The following is a 17,873-nucleotide window of genomic DNA, read 5'->3' on the forward strand; positions in this document are numbered from 1 at the left end:
CTCTCTGTTAGTGCCACGTCCTTACCCAAACGCCTTTGGGCAAAGTTGTTCTTGTGTAACCTACCCAAGATGCCTGCCAGGGATGGAGGTGCCCCTATTGACCTGAGTGTGTCCCAGAGACTAGCTCTGGGAACCAGATCAAATGCTGCTCTCAGATCAATGAAGGCAACATAAAAGTGGTTCTTTAAAATCTTAATATACTTCCAAAGTATCAGTGAGAATCTAAATATTTGGTCCACAGTTCCTACCTTGACTCTGAGCCTGGGCTGGAATGGTAAGAGGACATTCAAATAAGTGGCCAACGCCTGGAGTTTGGCCAAAACCTGGCAGCAAAACACCTTTGGCAAGGTGTCACTAAAGCTAATAGGCCTATAATTACTTGGGTCGGATCTGGCGGCCTTTTTAAACATTTGAACAATCACTACTCTTCTCCATGAATTGGGGAGATCAGAGTGGTATGAGTCGCCAGGAATGAGATCTAATTTGAGAGCATTCCCTGGTTTCAGAAACAAAATCGCTTCCTTAGTCTCCTCTAGGGAAATCTTTAGGGGAGAGGAGTTGGCCTAACGGCTAGGGCGGTCAACCTCAAATTTGGAGAACCGGATTCGAGTCTCAGCAATAACGCAGAACATCCTGTGATTCTGGGCAAATCACTTAATCTCCCCATGCCTAACAAAAATAAATGTGTCCTCATGTAACATAACTGGTGCTATGTTAAGCGCCCTGATACCCGATTCTGGGTCAAGTTTGCGCTATATAAAACTCCGTAATTAAAAAAAATATTAATAATATCAACCGTTGCAAAATCTGCATTAGCCAGTGAGTACAATGCAGGGCTAGGAGGCAACTGAGCTAGGGAGGGAGTAGAGTAAAGATGACTAAAATGTTTGCCCCAGATCTTTAGTTGAATGTGGTGCGCAGTTGGGGATTGAACTTCTAAGCTACCATGAACAAATATATGCAAAACGGAGGAAACTTCCTTCCTTTAGGAAGCTTCTAACAACGATGCCAATTTTGCTCATCCCAACTCTTCTTAATGGCCTCTAACACCATTTATATGAATTCCATGCCTCACAAATCTGCTCGTATCATAAAGATCTAAAAGCAGTCAGTATACATGATTTAACCAGTCTGCTGCCTTTAGAGAACCAGGGGGAAGATTCAGAGGGGGCTTTCTTAAGGTTGCCGAAATTCACCTCCACCTCAAAGAGACAACTTAAGGTGGTGACAAAGTGGCCAAGGATAGTGGTAATGGGAATATTGTCTTTATCAACATACTCATATGGAGAAAGTACTACGGGCAATATTATCAAGAAAGGGCGATACATTGTCGACCTTTCTTGATAATGTGGCCCGTAGTTCAGAACCAGAACCTGGGCTTCTATGGGAATTCACAAGGGCATATTATTAAGCCCATTATCGCTGCTTTAGCGGCAGTTTCCTGCTGATAAAAGCGGCGATAATGTATTGCCCTTTCTTGATATTATGGCCCTACATTTTCAGAAAGAAGACGGTGGGGGTTAAGCCAGGTACGCAAAAGGGTGTATTTACACAGTACGTTCCAACAATTATTATCTCAATTATAGCACTCTACTCCTCTCGTGGTTCACCGTCCAAGCCACTCAAAATGATCCAGAAACACAATGAACAAAGAAGGAGTGCTCCAAATTCAAAAAAAGATTTTTCAGTCCAATGCTGTAGTCCCAAAGTTCTTTATTTCCTGATTAATCCAATTTTTTCAGTTTTTTTCTTTTTTATCACCGGAACAAAATATCCAATTCCAATATATCCAATTCTTGAGATGACAATCACATACGATAACAGCCTTGAGATGACAATCACATACGATAACAGCCTACGCGTTTCGTCCTTGACGGACATCATCAGGGCTGCAAAAATAATAAAAGGAAAATGTTTTTTACAATCATATCATCTTATCATCTTATTTGTCATCTAAATACATCGTACAAAGTAAAATTTACAAATATTACATTTAAATCACTGAAATTTCATGACCTTAATTTCCCCTGCCTATATACCATTCTGAGTTCCTTGTTATACGATCCTGTACCAGCTTCAGTATTTACAAGTCTTCAGATCCACCCTTGACCATTGATTAGAGCCCACTGTTCAGTTTCACCCATCATGGAAAGTTATATATAAAAAGACCAATACCTCCAATTTCATCAAGATCCTGTCATCCAAGTTCTGCACATCAGTTTTCTGTCACTTCTATTGTTCTCGCTCTTCTCTATTGTCTTAATTGCTAATCACTTTGGCCTGAGTGAGGGAAATATATAAATACGTGTCTTAACATCCCTATTTTATATGTCAAAACCTCAATTGTTGTATCATTATCCAATTATCATGGATCCCGATGCTCACCATTAATTAGCTATATTCAAATCTCAGCGAAGTACATTCAGTTCCAGGTACTTCTGGATGACAGTTGGGTTCACAGCTTACCCCAATTCTGAATAAAATATTTAAAAAATTGATAATAGAAATTATCCTTCTTTCCAATCGTGTCCTACAATTAATACCCCATTCTAGTCATTACTACTCTATTTACAGAGGTCATAACATATCATTTTCATTACCCTCTTTCCGATCGAGCTTTGATACTATTTTGTGAATTCTGTTCCATTGTCCTCAACACCCCTACTATTGTCCTTATAGAGCTCTATTCCATATTATCAACCACAAATATCCAAACATTTCGACTTGATTCAACCCAATACTAACCGCAATCCTCTCTTTACAGTCTTGTTTCCCAGTTCTCAGTAATTCTCTATTTATCCCAAACCGCAACAGTAATCTGTAAATAAAGTAAAAGACGGAAACCAAAACCTTAACGTCCACTCCTTAAAGCACATAGCCTATCTACTATCACACCTCTTGATGCCCAACAGATTCAGTGTCAAACTCTCACCTTCAAAAGAGTCCCGGAAAGCCGATTCTCGTCCTCCAACCAAAGCGACACGCCTGATCGTGATACATCGGCCGTGTACTGCAGTAGTATTATCATCAACTATAAATACTCTCCCTAATTTGGTAACAACCTCGTTTCAGCTGTTGAATTTTCTATCGTAGCTCCCTCTCTGGTCAGCTAATCCCATTCACCAATCACACGCACACATTTAAACGAACCAATAGCCTTATTCCATCGTAATGCTGGCAAGCAGTTCTCTGCCTGGTCCGCTAGTCAAGCCCTCTAGGTTCCCGTACGGAACCGGAAATGCTTACACATTATATTCAACACGAGCGGTTTCCACCTAGGTCCGTTACTTCTCTTATCTGTAACCGTGTAGGTAACCGGAAAGACTATAGATTTCCAGTTATAAACTGAAGCATTACGTGAACCACTTATATCGCAGAACACTGTTATCCAATGTTAAAACCACTTAAAGTCTATTTGTCAGTTTCATCCTTCGTATCTTACCTAAGCGTGAATGTGATAGGCTGGCTTACTTAACCGGAAATATTCCATGCTTTCATCAACTGTTTGTTTATTTTTAACACACCCAAATAGCTATGCATTCGTCATTGATGCCACATCCCTATTACAGTAATCTTAATAATTCAGTAACTAACTGTATCATAACATCACACAAATCTCCACCTCATTGCGCTTTAGTCACATCGTTTAGTAATATATTGCCCGACTCCTTTTAGCCACTGCATTACTCAAAACGTCAACAAATTTTTATAAAAGCACTTCTATCAGCTGGTAAGTAGATGTTGAGAAAAATAACCAAGTATATAGACAGTTATTATGCCTTTACCACCCTAGTTCAATACTGAATAAAGGAAAACTTCATCAATCCAGCAACCTGAGTAATATATCCTCCTTCACTATAGCCAATTCTGAAAAAGTGAAAGATTAATATTACTCAAGTTCTCCCAGCTTACAGATACTCATATCTATCATTATAGAAAGTAGTGTAGTTCATTATCAAAATTCAAGTCTGCATTAACCGTACTACATCTACTGATCCACCTTGCTTCCTCCTTTCTGATACTCAATTCCCAGTCTCCACCTCGTCTATCGGGCACTATTTTTTTAATTCCATGAAACCTAATTTTAGTCTCCATTGCATGATTATTCCTCATGTGTCTGTACAATGGTGATTTCTCAACTTTATTCTTAATGCATCTACTGTGTTCTTGAATTCTCAACTTTAATACCCTTTTCGTGCTTCCAATATACACCTTATTGCAATCGACGATAATGGCATAAATAACACCTGTGCTATTACAATTTATAAATTCTTTGATCGTATACATTTGTCGAGTTGCTCTATCTGCAATCATTGTTTAACCCACGCATTACCTTTTGTATGGCGAATTTTTTGGTTGCTGCAGCTAGGATAAAAAAAGTACACTCACTAGCCCCACCGTTATCCCTTTTTTAATTTTTGGTAGGCCTAGTTTTGTGTTAATGTATTAATGTATTAATGTATTAATGTATCGGATGGAATGGTTATATTTTAATGTGTTTACAACGTCCTACAAATTCCCTGTATGAAATGTTCTTAATTTCTTTGTATGACTTTAAATTAAGTCGAATAAAGATAATTTGACTGACTGACTGACATTTGTCGAGTATTATATGAAAAGGTTTTTGACTTATTCAGTCCCACTTCACACGTATTACAATCCCCACAAACATAAAAGCCTGCCGGGGGTTTTGGAAACCAGTTTCCACTCTCAGAAACTAGTGGTTCCAAAAAGTTTTTAGAAATCATTTGTTTAATAGTGGGACTCCTTCGATAAACTATCTCTGGTTTATCCCCTTTTATGTTTGTCAGACCTGGTACCCCTTTTAACAAGTCCCAATTCTTTTTCAGAGCTTTATAAATCTTTTCCTTCTGTGTACAATATGTAGTCACAAAAGCTAACCGATCCTTAGACACTGACCTATGTTTCTTAACCAGGGTGGATTCTCTCTTAATATTCATAATACGTCCTCTAGCTTTATGTAAAGAGGATGCATCATACCCCCTCAGGTGCAATCGATTTTGTAGTAAATCTAGTTCTGTTTGAAAATCCAAGTCCTTACTGCAATTTCTCCTAATTCGTACCATTTCTCCATACGGGATCCCCCGCGTTACTGCTTTTGGATGTGCACTATCTGCTCTAAGTATAGAATTAGTTGCAGTACTCTTCCGGAAGAGTTTACTTAATATCCTGTTTCACTCTACAAAAAGTTCTACATCCAAAAAGTTGATGTTACAACTGCTATGTTCTATGGTCAATTTCACATTAAAATCATTCCTATTCAAGTGATTAAAGTATTCAGCAAGCTCTTCCTGTGTCCCTCTCGAAATCATAAAAATATCGTCTATGAATCGGACCCAAAATAAAATGTGATCCGTCCATGTGCTAGCCCCTCGACTCCAGGCATGCTCCCTCTCAAACCAACCCATAAAAAGGTTGGCGTAAGAGGGAGCAAACCTGGAGCCCATCGCCGTACCCCTTATTTGGTGGTACCAATCCACACCAAACAAGAAAAAGTTATTAGTCAAGATCAATAAGCACATTTCCACCAACATATCAGAATGAGCCCTTAGGCTAGAACTGCGACTACCAAGAAAGTGATGTAAAGCTTGTATCCCTTTCTCATTCTCTATACAGGTATAGAGTCCAAGCACATCTAGGGTGACTAGAATAAGTCATTCTTCCCAGATTACATCTTGTACCTTGTTGATCACATCCATTGTGTCCTTGATGTAGGACGGTAAATTAAAAACTAAAGGTTTTAAATGTAAATCAACTAATTCAGATAAGTGTTCTGTCATTCCCCCAATGCCAGAGACAATAGGTCTCCCCGGTGGATTGGTTCTTGATTTATGAACTTTTGGCAGAACATAAATAAACGGATAGGTCGGATTCTCCACAAATAAGTATCTATATTCTGCCTCGTCCAATAGACCTTCTTCCTTCCAAACAAATAATCTCTCGTTAATTTGTTGAGAAGCTCTCTTTATCGGATTCGTGCTCAACTTCTCATAACATGAGCTATCTTGTAACTGACGATTTATCTCAAGACAATAATCAGACCTGTTCATAACAACAATATTGCCTCCTTTGTCAGCATTTTGTATTACAATGGTCTGGTCTGATCTCAATTTGCACAGTGCCACCCGTTCTCCCTTGGTCAAATTATCATCTCTAGCCACAACTCTTTTAAAATTGTTATCATCCAATTTATGAAGTTCCTCCATTGTTTTTTGTGTATATAAATCTATTGCAGCAAACTGCGCACTTTGTGGGGTGAATTTAGATTTAATTCTCAAACCACTTGAGCAACTATAATCCGTGGAAATATTAAGTGCATCAGCAACATCATCAGCTGTGAAATCATCCCCTTCAGTAATTGACATTAATAAATGAAGATTCCGTAATTCTGAAGTAGTCATTTCACAACTTTTAATCGAAGAACGTACATTCATTGGTTTATCAACAGTAGCAAAAAAACTTTTAAGCTTTATGGCCCTACATTGTATAGGTTGAAAATGTAGAGACAGTTTGCTGAAAAAGCCAGCCAAATACCAAGAGAGAATCTGCAGTTGTCCCACAGGTCTTGATTGTTCCAGTGCAGTACCAGAGGGTTTGTCCCTGCTCTCAGGAACAGAATCTGCCTCTGCTACCATCGGAGATGACAAAACTATGGGGACAGCCTCTATGGGCACCCCGACAGAAGTAGCTTTGGCAATTACAAACAAGACCTAGAAGCAGGTGGGGGTGCTAGGTGGCGCACAACCAACATGGCCGCACTGCCGTGAGGCTCTGGCAGCGCAGCAGCAATATCCTGCCAAATATCCTGTCCACGACTACCTGCATGGTCACTGAACCAAGCTGATTGCCCATGACTCCTTCCATCACCCACTGCTGCCAAAATTAGTGCAATAGGGGGCCCCAAGACTGCGCAGGAGCCCGTCGACTTGGCAACACATGATCGCCGCTGTGAGCTGCTCGCTGTGTGGTAAATAAAATATTACCCTGGCAGAATTTCTAGGCATTAACAATTAGCATGCATCAAGTGAGAGGCAGAGTCCGTGGTATCTGAGTTAAAATGGGCTTTATTCCAATAACTCGAGTCAAAGGGAGAATATGTTCCATCACCACAGAGGTTCAGGAAGAGTCTTCTAACATTTAATAACAAAACATTATATTATATACTTTTCACTCCTTGTACATAGGAGCAGGCGCAAGACAGAAATGAGATAAGAACATGTGGGTGTACACTTGATGAGTCATAGGTGTTTGATAGGTAGGTGTCATAGGTGGGTGGGTACTTAGAGGAGGAGTTGGCATGACCAGCACGAACTGTGCCCTAATTGTGCAACTTTGAACATGACGTGCAATTGACGTGTAACTGGGTGGAGGCTGACTTCCAACCTAGTAGAGAGATCTCTTATGTCAAGGCGACCAGCACATCTAGTACAACTGATATCTAGAGTCAGGGGATGTATTATCTGAAGAAAAGGTTGTTCGTCACTAAAAGACAGAGAGGGCATATTTATTCGTTGCATGAGCTTTCTATGGGTGCAAGCACTGTGATTTACTTTAATGGAGACAGAATGGCTAGGCCTATCTCCCTCGGACGGGTTCTGTTTACTTTTCCTCACCGGGCAGGCAGATAACTGTTAAGCAAAATATACTGTCTTGGCAACCCTTACTGGGCTTCTTGCGGCTGAGCTAGAAGTATGCGAGGTCAGAGGGACGTAACTGCAGCTTCAGTGTGTCAGGAGTCATGTAAACATTAATTCAGAAAGTGGTTTCAGGCTCAACCAGTACGATATTTATTAGAGGTGTACAATGCAAAATGCAAATACATGGGCCTTATGCTAACTTAACGTTTGGGAGACTTGATGACTGGCATTTCTAATGCAGGACATGATTGCAGGGGCCTAGTGATTCAGGCCACTACGGGAAATATGCATGGGTGATATGCACACACATGTAACATAGGGTATATGTAGAGGACATATTTGGTCATATTTGGTCAGGCAAAATATCATTTTCCTCATTCCCTCCTTGTCCCCTACATAACCCTTCAGGATACATCTATATTCATGAGACCATATAGTTGATCATACAGCATCATTTCTTCATCTTTTATCCTTTGTTTACGTGGATGTGGAATACAGGCAGTAGCACACAGCCCGCAAATCGCCGGGCCGCGCTGCAGACAGAGACAGCAACCAAATACCATAAGTAGGGCCATTCCTAGGAAGGACATAACTTTCCATCCCCATGCAGATATTACACCCCAGAACCAACTGGACCAAGTCCATGTGCCTGGATCTTGATGTATGGCATTAGCAATCTTGTGGAGTCTTGTTATTGCTTCGTACACAGATGGTGCATTATCTGGGATGAAAACGCAACAACTAGATCGGATGACTCTACAGGCTCCGCCCCTATCCGCCAAGATGACGTCTAGAACGAGGCGGTTTTGAAGAACGACAAGTCTAATAGCAGACTGTTCCTGGGTTAAGTTCGCCAGGGCAGATGCAGTTATATTTACAACTGTTTCAAGAGTCCTTGTTAACCTGCGTATCAGTTTACTGTTTTGGATGGGACCTATGAAGAAAAAGAATCCTCTGTTGAAATCTGTATATTGCTCCAAAGCTGTTTCAGTCTGATCGATACCTGCAGAATCTGTCTCTCTCTTTTGTCTAACATGTTCTAGTCGTGAATCTCTATGATAATTTGATGGGGCTAGAAAAACGGGTGGCAATAAGAATGCTATATAACAAGTCCCACCCCAGTCTAAGGGCAGATGTACGTAGGCTGTCTGACCACAAATGAAATAGGTATGGCGTGATGTTTTGAAAGAAGATAGTCCGTTATCATCAAACTCTACTACAGTGTTACACTCGCTGTGTCCCATATGTACTGAGCCTTTCTTACTAACACATAAATCACCTTTTGCTGGCAGGACTGAAATAAACGGTGGACCTGTGTTTTGCTTGGGCTGAACATTTAACATTATAAAATTAACAGATGCATTTCCCTGTTCGTACTCTTCATTCTCTAAATCGGATCCCTTTCTTTGGGGGAATCCGTCTTTGTCTGGGAAGCATGCTTCATTCATTACTTTATTCAGGTTTCCATATATCCAGCCACCTGAATAAGCTATGTACCTTCTATCTATTGATGTCATTAGAGCAAACCATGCTCCACACGAACCATTGTGTGAGAACGGTAAAGGGTAGAAGGGCAATACTCCCTTCGTCTCTTGATAAGGGGGCAGTTGGCCACATACCCAGCAATTAGTCGCATTGCTGGTCTGGTGAGAATGGTGTAACATTCGAATAAAGGTATTGTTACGTAGTGCAAGTCGATATGACAATTCATGAGGTGGCAGGTCACTAAATGTGTGCTCTGCGGTGCTGTTACTGGAAGAGTGTAAACGTGAGGAAATGGGAAAGAAAACATGTAGCAATAAACTGACACCAATTATAACAATGCACAGAATAAAAAGGACGATTAAGGTAACTATACATCTACTGCGTAATCTCTTGCAGTATTTTTCCTTCTTATCTCTCTTCTTGCTATTCTCATATGTGATCTTATGCATGTCAGAATCGAGTCTAACCGATTCACCACCGGGTGGGCTTAAACAATTAAACTACGTCTGACTTGCTAGTTCTAGACCTATACTCTTGCTGAGGGGTATTTTCTAGCAAAGGTCAGTGTTCCTTTTTTAGTTTTTTTTTTTTTCAAAGTTCAAAGTTCCAAATAGTGATGAAGGTGAGTTCGGCCTTTACGTCCTTCCACCAGCTTCGGCGTCTTCCAACGTGGCTCAAGGGGACTTGAACGATCAAAGATCCTGAGGAGTCCAAATTCTCCTGGTGCTATGGCATGTTCCTCGACCTTGGTGTTTGTCAGGTGTCAGGGAAGGCAGCAGCAACCTGTGAATGAAAAGAGAGTAGTGCAGACATCAAGGAAGCCAGGTAATCTGTCAGCATGTTACTGTCAACATCAGTTAGTTTTTCCTTTCTAGGCATAGGCGTACGCCACATATACAGTTCATAAGGAGATAGGCCTGTTCTGGAATGAGCTACCATAAGCATGTAAAAGAGGGCGACCGGCAAGGCCACCATCCAATCCACGCCTTTTTCTGTACAGATCTCAGCAATTTTTGTCTTAATTGTCTGGTTTGTCTTTCTACAAGGCCTGCGGCTTCTGGGTGTCTGACACAATGGAATTTCCTCGAAGGGACACTTGTTTCATTAATTCAGAGGAGAATGGCTGATCGTTATCTGAATAGATCACATGAGGTGATTCATAGCTGGGAAAGTACTGCGCACTACTTGTCTGGCTGTTGTAACAGCAGTATAATCTGGAACTGGATATGCTTCTGTCCATCTGGACAGGGCACATACAACTAAGACATATTTGTTGATTCCTTGATCCTCTACATCTGTCCATTTGGATATAATTCATCTGGAGAACCTCAAAAGGGTGGTCAGGAGGATGAAATCCGCCTTGTTCCACCGGAATGCCTTTACCTGGATTGAACTGGCAATAGATCATACATGTTCGTAGATCATACATGTTCGCACTGCTGCACGTAGGTGCTTGTTAAACCATATGTTCTGTAGGCAGTCTAGCATTGCCTTCTCTCCTAAGTGTGCGGGACTATGTGTTGGGCTTATGATTATTTGTACCATAGAATCCGAAAGAAACCATGTGCTTTTTCCCTTAGTCATCTATGCCTATGGACTTTAAAAAAAAAAAAAAAAAGCATAAAATGTTTACTGTGACATGGAGTCGCTTAAAACTGGCGCTTGACATAATGCTCTTTTTAATTCCTCAAATGCCAAGGTGTGTTCTTGTGTCCTAGGGAGAACAGTCAAAATGGCTGCCTCCTGTGTAGTTAACTGTATGAGTGGTTTGGCTAGATATGCATACTGGGGAATCCATTGCCTACAGTAAGAAGTGAGGCCAGTAAAGGCACGTACTTCCTTTTGTGTCCTGGGCTGTGAAAGGTTAGTAATGAGCTGTATGATTCTTGTGTTAGCTGTCTACCTGGTGACCCTCCTTGGAAAGCAAGTGTTGTACACCACTTGCTTTACACAGAAAGTGCAAGACTGTCAGAGATGCAATGTCACGGTCTGGTTCTGATCCCGCTGTATTAGCGCTGTGTTGGTAGGCATGTCAATACTGTCTAGCTGTCTTTTCAGTGTCTGACTGTAAATGCTAGGGCTCACTGCCATCAATCTAGCAAAAATGAATTACATAAAAACAAATAAATAAATAAATAATTAAAATTAATTCTCAATTCCAAAGCTCTGCAGTTTACAAAAAAAAAAAATCCTACTCTAGATCTTGGGAATAGTATGACCATACTACCTACAATATGTTCTCTAAATGTATCTGAATTAAATCCACATTATTCTTGTTATAAACAGAAGGCCTAGAAGCCTTGAAAAAAAACTCACTCCTTTGAGAAGCAGCCCCTCCCTCTAGAATTATGTTCGCGCTCGGAGCTTTGAATCAATTCCAAGCCGGGCTACACTGAGATCCAAAATTGAATGACTGCCAGATGCTGAACTCATCGCAAGAGCAAGACTCTTGCCAATTATTCTGTTTACACTACTGAGGCAATAACTATCCATTTGCAAGCGTGACTTATCTGAAGTCAATGAAGCTGGCTGCTAGGAAGAGCCTGACTCAGCTGGAGAACAGCCAATAATTGTCCGCGGAAAAGAATTGGAGGATGGCCAACAAGACAGGCACTGCTCGCTCCAAGAGGGAGTAGCCCTCCCTTTTTATATAAACATTAATTACTGGGAACCAAGCCATCTCGGTCTCGGACGGACTGTCTCAAGGTTAAAAAAACACATTCCTTGTACGTCATAACATATCTCTTCCCAGGCCAGAACCATTATTCTCTAACTAACTGAAGCAAACTTTAAAACGTTGTAAAAAGTAAATTAACAAAGACATATTTTTATTTTGTAACTAAGTGACATGCTAGCATTTTAAAATAATTCTGTACTGCTACTAGCTGCAAGGGAAAAAATAAACAGAACAAAACAATCATGGCATGGAAACACACCATATTTTACTTTTTTTGAAAATAACATGTCGAACTTCTTAATTCTGCATTGCATAACCAATATTTTCATAAGTAAGTGTGCAAGCTTTTCTATTTTACCTATTAAAAGGGCCAGATTCATACTTTTTCAAAAGGCCATGTTTTCTAATTTTAGTGGGGACTGTTCTCTGCACATATTAATTGAAGCAGTCTGTCAAAGTACATAGGTGAGCCTTGAAATTAAATGAATGCAAATCAAACTAATGTAGGGGACTCTTAGCAATACACTAAGATGGTAGTGTATTATAGCTATCAAAAAGGGCCACGTTCATTAATTTACAAATAGCCACTTACCTAATTGAGTGGGCTAACATTCACACGCTATTCTAAAGGGCAGCTTGCATTGGGAAAAATAATAATTCATATTTTGTAGAAACATCCCTATTTAAAAAACACACTGTTCTATTACACTAATGAAAAACGCATTCTATGAAGGGTCTGATTTATATTTTCTTGTCAACCCTGAAAACATCTAAGCACCCTTTGTGCAAACCTTTATCTCAATTAGACTGGTCTATTTACAACTATACCGACCTCTGAGCCAAACACATTAAATCAAGTATTCCAAAGCAAAACCCTTCACAAAAACACTCCTTTACCCTCCATGCAACATTTTACCATTCAATCTGCAAACCGAATACGCCCATTGGATAACATGGCAAATCGCACCTACACACAAAACATGCTTTTTCCACCCCTTCCACAGCCCAGATCCTTTTCAAATTTGGCATCACAGTAGTCCAAGCTATTCCCTAAATCCCCACCAAAAAACAACCAAATCCCTCCACTGGAACGGGTACGAATTTCCGCTCAAAAACACGCCCCCCCCGCAAACACAAAAAAAAAACGCCAAAATTCCACAACACCTTGTTAAAACAAATACTGCCTTCTCAATAAAAGATATTAACTCTTTGGCAGCCGAAGCACAATCATTCCCCAATGACTGCAGTACATGGGAAAGTCATGAACTCATCTCTCCACGTTATCACAGAACACATACGCACATCTTCAAAACATTTTCTCTAAGCACTTGAAAGAGATCCAGCTCTCTCCTGCCTAACGTAATGGCTAGGGACCTGATGATAACATGCTCTGCACAAAACATAACTACATGGCGCTATTTACAAGCCATATTTACAAGAAACTCAACAAGTCACAAAAATGACACGCTATTCACAAGGCATATTTACAAGGAGCTATACTTAAGAAAATTCAACATACCACTCACAAGTCTGAAATACCAGTTAACAACGGCATTTCTTGGCTTGTTTAGTTCTCTCTGCTTTATTGAATTCATTCTTTGTTCTCCTATGTCACTCTTTGCGCCATAACTCAATGGCATCTTTCTGAGAGGGTCTTGACTTTTTAACACATATCATGACCCGGTGTGTCTCTAGGCCGGATATTAACTGTCTATTCTAGTATACCTTTTCTGGTCCCTATCTGACGTAATTTTGAAAACAGAAACCAATACAATGGAAACACAATACACAAAAATAGACTGTAACAATCAACAATCATTCACACTAAACAATTTAAACACTGAAACAGATACAGATACAACCTAAACTGATACAGAGAGTTAAACATGTACTTGAAAAACAGTTTGTGCACTGAAAATACAGTACAACCATACCGGTCCCAAAAAATTGAGACACGTCTTTACCGGGCCCACCTTTTACCGTGGGCACGTCTTTACCGGGCCCACCTTTTACCGTGGGCACGTCTTTACCGGGCCCACCTTTTACCGTGGGCCCGTCTTGAAACTAGATGCAATCCCCATAGTGGTACTCACCGGGAAAGCAGAACTTGAAACTTGAAGGCCTCGGAAACTTGACTTGACTACGCTTGCGCCTTGGAACGGGTGGACCTCTGGAGACCTCGGACCTTGCTCTCTCACGGGCTGGGCCTCTGGTTGAGACGACCCGCTTTCCTCACCGCCTCACATGGATGCCTGGTCCGTCCGTCCTCCTCCGTGGGCCTGAGGGAGTGGCAGGAAGACCTGCTGGTGCGCTTTGAAGTCCGTCACGGCTGTAGAAGGGGGCAAAGACTAGACCCACAACTCCGGCGAGTGGGGAAAGGGATATGTCCCGGTAAGGGCACCAAATTATGTGGTAAATAAAATATTACCCTGGCAGAATTTCTAGGCATTAACAAAGTATCATGCATCAAGTGAGAGGCAGAGTCCGTGGTATCTGAGTTAAAATGGGCTTTATTCCAATAACTCGAGTCAAAGAGAGAATATATTCCATCACCACAGAGGTTCAGGAAGAGTCTTCTAACATTTAATAACAAAACATTATATTATATACTTTTCACTCCTTGTACATAGGAGCAGGCACAAGACAGAAATGAGATAAGAACATGTGGGTGTACACTTGATGAGTCATAGGTGTTTGATAGGTAGGTGTCATAGGTGGGTGGGTACTTAGAGGAGGAGTTGGCATGACCAGCACGAACTGTGCCCTAATTGTGCAACTTTGAACATGACGTGCAATTGACGTGTAACTGGGTGGAGGCTGACTTCCAACCTAGTAGAGAGATCTCTTATGTCAAGGCGACCAGCACATCTAGTACAACTGATATCTAGAGTCAGGGGATGTATTATCTGAAGAAAAGGTTGTTCGTCACTAAAAGACAGAGAGGGCATATTTATTCGTTGCATGAGCTTTCTATGGGTGCAAGCACTGTGATTTACTTTAATGGAGACAGAATGGCTAGGCCTATCTCCCTCGGACGGGTTCTGTTTACTTTTCCTCACCGGGCAGGCAGATAACTGTTAAGCAAAATATACTGTCTTGGCAACCCTTACTGGGCTTCTTGCGGCTGAGCTAGAAGTATGCGAGGTCAGAGGGACGTAACTGCAGCTTCAGTGTGTCAGGAGTCATGTAAACATTAATTCAGAAAGTGGTTTCAGGCTCAACCAGTACGATATTTATTAGAGGTGTACAATGCAAAATGCAAATACATGGGCCTTATGCTAACTTAACGTTTGGGAGACTTGATGACTGGCATTTCTAATGCAGGACATGATTGCAGGGGCCTAGTGATTCAGGCCACTACGGGAAATATGCATGGGTGACATGCACACACATGTAACATAGGGTATATGTAGAGGACATATTTGGTCATATTTGGTCAGGCAAAATATCATTTTCCTCAGCTGCCTTACTAGCCTCCATTTCCAACTGAGCCCCCGGCGCCCACGTGGAGACTGGGCCACTCCAGCGAGATCGCGCTGTGGTGAAGTGCATCGCCCCACAAGTAATTCTGGGGCTTTTATGTGCCACAATGCTGCATGCTGCAATGTCCAGCGCGAGTACAGCGATTTAAAGCTGCCAGGTATAGGCGCTGAGGAGACCCCCGCTGTGTGGGCCTGCAGTCACTCCATTTTCCGCAGCTGTTGCATACTACCACGCACCTCAGAAGAACGGCGGAACGGACAGCCCCCCCCCGGCACTACATGCTGGCTTTGGCACTGCTGGGCACTGAGGTGGAGGAATACAGCATGACATACCCATGGTGCCTCCGGAGGGCCCTCTCAATCACTGTGGCCCTGGCAAACAGACACAGCCTCCCACATTGATATCTGATCCATATCCAGTGGAACTGGTGTACCTAGAGAGAGATGTTCTCCCATGTAGAGCTGACTGGTGGACATTAACACGTGCCTAGTCACTCTGTGCTTACAACCCAAGGGATGAGTTTGTGATTTGGCACCTGCAAGAGAATGCATTACGCCCTAAGGATTGTGTGCTCACTCCTGGCTGGACATTATAGAGTGCATGCTCCCTGTCTACTGGGTACTTGATTGCGTGAGATACCCCAAAGTCACTATATGACCTGGATGAACTACATTTATACGACAATGTGGACAGACGCAGATGCAGTGACAAGCCCGTGCAGCATTATAAGAACCTTGCTAATATTGGACCTGCAGTCCTTTGGTCCCATTGAGCTACAGGATTCCCTTTGCTGCATCCCTGAAAAACGCTGCATCACTGGTTGCTTAGACTGTTGCGCCTGAGGCTTAGACAAGCTCATAGCAACCTTGCACTGAGCCCACCATGGGGAAAGCGGACGGCAAGCAGTCAAAGCTGCGCTTTGAGGCTCAGAAAAATGTCACGCGATCTAGCCCAGATGACCCCAGATGGTGCAGGCGCAGAAAGGACGCATGATCCAGAAGCCTCCAGAGAAGATGATGTCAAAGCCCTTCTGCTTGTCATGCAGCAAAGTCTCACATCTATAGAATCTAAAATGGACTCCATGAGCACTCAATTGGATTCATAGTTCATAAACTGGACAAACATGAAGAAAGGATAGTGGAGGCTGAGAAATGCAATCTCAGATAGTGAAGACAATGCGATCCAAATGCAAAAACATATTGCTCAAATGGATAAGATCCTGAAGGTCATCGCCGCAAAGAATGAGGACTTGGAGGCACGCAGTAGGCGTAGTAATGTACGCATTATTGGATTTCCAGAGAGCACCAATACTGGAAGGATGGAGGATTTCGTCGAACGTCTAATGCGTGACACTTTTGGAGATGAGGCCTTCTCACAACACCTGACCATAGAACGGGCACACCGCTCCTTGGGCCCCAGGCCTCCCCCAGGAAGTCAGCCGTGCCCAATCATCGCTCGCTTCCTTAATTATCGGGCCTTCCTTAAATATCATGGCCTTGAGGTTGGCCCGAGAGAAGCACCATTTGAACTTTGAGGGGAATGACTTCACCATATACTCTGACTTTACTCTTACAGTACAAGAGGCAAGTAGCAAATTTGTTCCAGTATAGCTGAAGCTGGGCAAAGCACAAATTGACTATGCACTCCTGTATCCTGCGCGCATGCGCATCACGCATCAAGGCAAACAACACTTCTTCACTACTGCACAGCAGGTGGAGGATTTCCTCAAGCGAGTTAAAAAACAGACTTCTCCTCTTATGTCAGAGGGTGCTCCATCCAGATCACCCTTGCCAACACAGGAATGAGCGGAGAGACTTTAACCCCATTGGATTTGTCATGTGATGTTGCAAATGTCTATACTCCCTACCCACTCTCTGGGACAAAGGGATTACCAACTGGTTTCAGGACTACTTACCGGACTAAATGCCCAACATACACTGGGCTTTGATAACATTGATGCGATCCTGCTTTCAGATAAGTTGATTGTATTGCGGGGAGGCGGAGGGAGGTGAAGAAACACAGCAGTTAATGGGACTATATATGGATTAAACTGGGCTACACTCTCCCCCACTCCTGACTATATCTGGGCTACTTTAACATCTGGTGGGAGGAGAGAACCTTGTGTTCCCCCTATTGTACACCCCAAGGGTGTTCCTCTCGCAACTTGGGTCCTAATAGTTCTAAGTTTTACTCTGTTTAATGGGAGGGATGGGCGTACAGATACCAGCATGATTGCTGTTGTGGGTGGTAGGGGAACGGAGATTTGGGAATGTTGGCAAATGGTTTTTGTAAGACACATGTTGATATGGAAAGATCTGTTGATACACGCACAGTGCACTTTAGGCAGCGGAAACTCTACATATCTCGATAGCCTTCATGTGATACTTCCCCTATGACTCAGGATGCTGAAATTCTGAAAATACGTTTCTTGACATGGAATATTAGAGGTCTGGGGACCCTCGTAAATGTAAGCAGATATTGGCATACCCAGATAGACACAATATAAACATTGTTATGCTCCAGGAAACACATTCTAATCCGGCACCGCCTCCAGTTTTTGCCGACAAATG

General features: G+C 42.1%; 1 protein-coding gene across 1 annotated transcript in view; it reads left to right on the forward strand.

The window, feature by feature from the left end:
- Positions 1-17,873, forward strand: part of LOC144783824 (uncharacterized) — a 131,079-nt gene that overhangs the window by 98,653 nt on the left and 14,553 nt on the right. The window lies entirely within an intron of this gene.

The sequence above is a fragment of the Lissotriton helveticus genome, chromosome 10 (genome assembly GCF_964261635.1).
Source record: "Lissotriton helveticus chromosome 10, aLisHel1.1, whole genome shotgun sequence".
Lineage (NCBI taxonomy): Eukaryota > Metazoa > Chordata > Amphibia > Caudata > Salamandridae > Lissotriton > Lissotriton helveticus.